Here is a 2,696-nt window from a genome sequence, read left to right as displayed (position 1 = left end):
GATGCCCTCTCACAACACCTACCGTCTTACTTGGGTTTCTCTTACCTTGGACGTGGGGTATCCCTTTACGGCTGCTCCAGCAAAGTGCAGCTGCTGCTCCTTACCTTGGACGAGGGGTATCTCCTCACAGCCGCCCCTCCTGACCTTGAACGTGGAGTAGCTCCTCTCAGCCCTCCTGCACCCACGCAGCCACCGCTCCTTGGACGTGGGGTAGCTCCTCTCGGCCACTGCCCCTGACCTCGGACGTGGGGTAGCTCCTCTCGGTCGCTACCCCTGCCTTGGGCGTGGGGTAGCTCCTCATGGCCACTCTTCTGCGCAGTCAGTCACAGCCAGCACGCTGTGGAAGTGAGAAATAGATTTAAGGGACTAGATCTGATAGACAGAGAGCCTGATGAACTATGCACAGAGGTTCATGACATTGTACAGGAGACAAGGATGAAGACCGTCCCCATTGAAAAGAAAGGCAAAATGGTTGTCTGAGGAGGCCTTACAAATAGCTGTGAAAAGAAGAGAAGCGAAAAGCAAAGGAGAAAAGGAAAGATATTCCCATTTGAATGCAGAGTTCCAAAGAATAGCCAGGAGAGATAAGAAAGTCTTCCTCAGTGATCAATGCAAAGAAATAGAGGAAAACAACAGAATGGGAAAGACTAGAGATCTCTTCAAGAAAATTAGAGATACCAAGGGAACATTTCACGCAAAGATGGGTTCAATAAAGGACAGAAATGGTATGGACCTAACAGAAGCAGAAGATATTAAGAAGAGGTGGCAAGAATACACAGAAGAACTGTACAAAAAAGATCTTCACAAAAAGATAATCACACTGGTGTGATCACTCAACTAGAGCCAAACATCCTGGAATGTGAAGTCAGGTGGGCCTTAGAGAAAGCATCACTATGAACAAAGCTAGTGGAGGTGATGGAATTCCAGTTATTTCAAATCCTGAAAAATGATGCTATGCAAGTGCTGCACTCAATATGCCAGCAAATTTGGAAAACTCAGCAGTGGCCACAGGACTGGAAAAGTCAGTTTTCATTCCAATCCCAAAGAATGCTCAAACTACTGCACAATTGCACTCATCTCACACGCTAGTAAAGTAATGCTCAAAATTCTCCAAGCCAGGCTTCAGCAATACGTGAACTGTGAACTTCCAGATGTTCAAGCTGGTTTTAAGAAAAGGCAGAGGAACCAGAGATCAAATTGCCAATATCCACTGGATCATCAAAAAAGCAAGAGAGTTCCAGAAAAACATCTATTTCTGCTTTATTGACTATGCCAAAGCCTTCGACTTTGTGGATCACAATAAACTGTAGAAAATTCTGAAAGAGATGGGAATACCAGACCACTTGACCTGCCTCTTGAGAAACCTGTACGCAGGTCAGGAAGCAACAGTTAGAACTGGACATAGAACAACAGACTGGTTCCAAATAGGAAAAAAAGTCCATCAAGGCTGTATATTGTCACCCTGCTTATTTAACTTATTCGCAGAGTGCATCATGAGAAACTCTGGTCTGGAAGAAACACAAGCTGGAATCAAGATTGCCAGGAGAAATATCAATAACCTCAGATATGCAGATGACACCACCCTTATGGCAGAAAGTAAGAGGAACTAAAAAGCCTCTTGATGAAAGTGAAAGAGGAGAGTAAAAAAGTTGGCTTAAAGCTCAACATTCAGAAAACTAAGATCATGGCATCCGGTCCCATCACTTCATGGGAAATAGATGGGGAAACAGTGGAAACAGTGTCAGACTTTATTTTTCTGGGCTCCAAAATCACTGCAGATGGTGACTGCAGCCATGAAATTAAGACGCTTACTCCTTGGAAGGAAAGTTATGACCAACCTAGACAGCATATTAAAAAGCAGAGACATTACTTTGCCAACAAAAGGTCCATCTAGTCAAGGCTATGGTTTTTCCAGTGGTCACGTATGGATGTGAGAGTTGGACTGTGAGGAAATCTGAGGGCCGAAGAACTGATGCTTTTGAACTATGGTGTTGGAGAAGACTCTTGAGAGTCCCTTGGGCTACAAGGAGATCCAACCAGTCCATCCTGAAGGAAACAAGTCCCGGGTGTTCATTGGAAGGCCTGATGCTGAAGCTGAAACTCCAATACTTTTTCCACCTCATGCAAAGAGTTGACTCATTGGAAAAGACCCTGATGCTGGGAGGGATTGGGGGCAGGAGGAGAAGGGGACGACAGAGGGTGAGATGGCTGGATGGCATCACTGACTCGATGGGCATGAGTTTGAGTAGACTCTGGGAGTTGGTGATGGACAGGGAGGCCTGGCATGCTGCGATTCATGGGGTCAAAAGAGTCGGGTATGACTGAGCGACTGAACTGAGCTGAACAGAACTGAATACAAGTTTACGTACATCTCACCCTCTCCTCTCCTCTCCCCATGTCCATAAGTCTATTCTCTATGTCTGTTTCTCCATTGCTGCCCTGTAAATAAATTCTTCAGTACCATTTTTCTAGATTCCATATATATGCATTAGAATATGATATTTATCTTTCTCTTTCTGACTTCACTCTGTTTAATAGGCTCTATGTTCATCCACCCCATTAGAACTGACTCAGATGTGTTCTTTGTTATGGTTGAGTGATATTCCACTGTGTATATGTACCACAATTCTTTACCCATTCATTTGCTGATGGGCATCTAGGTTAGGTCCATGGTCTAACTATTGTAAATAGTGCTG

This window comes from Odocoileus virginianus, unplaced genomic scaffold, assembly GCF_023699985.2.
Source record: "Odocoileus virginianus isolate 20LAN1187 ecotype Illinois unplaced genomic scaffold, Ovbor_1.2 Unplaced_Scaffold_28, whole genome shotgun sequence".
Classification (NCBI taxonomy): domain Eukaryota; kingdom Metazoa; phylum Chordata; class Mammalia; order Artiodactyla; family Cervidae; genus Odocoileus; species Odocoileus virginianus.
This window is presented reverse-complemented; position numbering follows the sequence as displayed.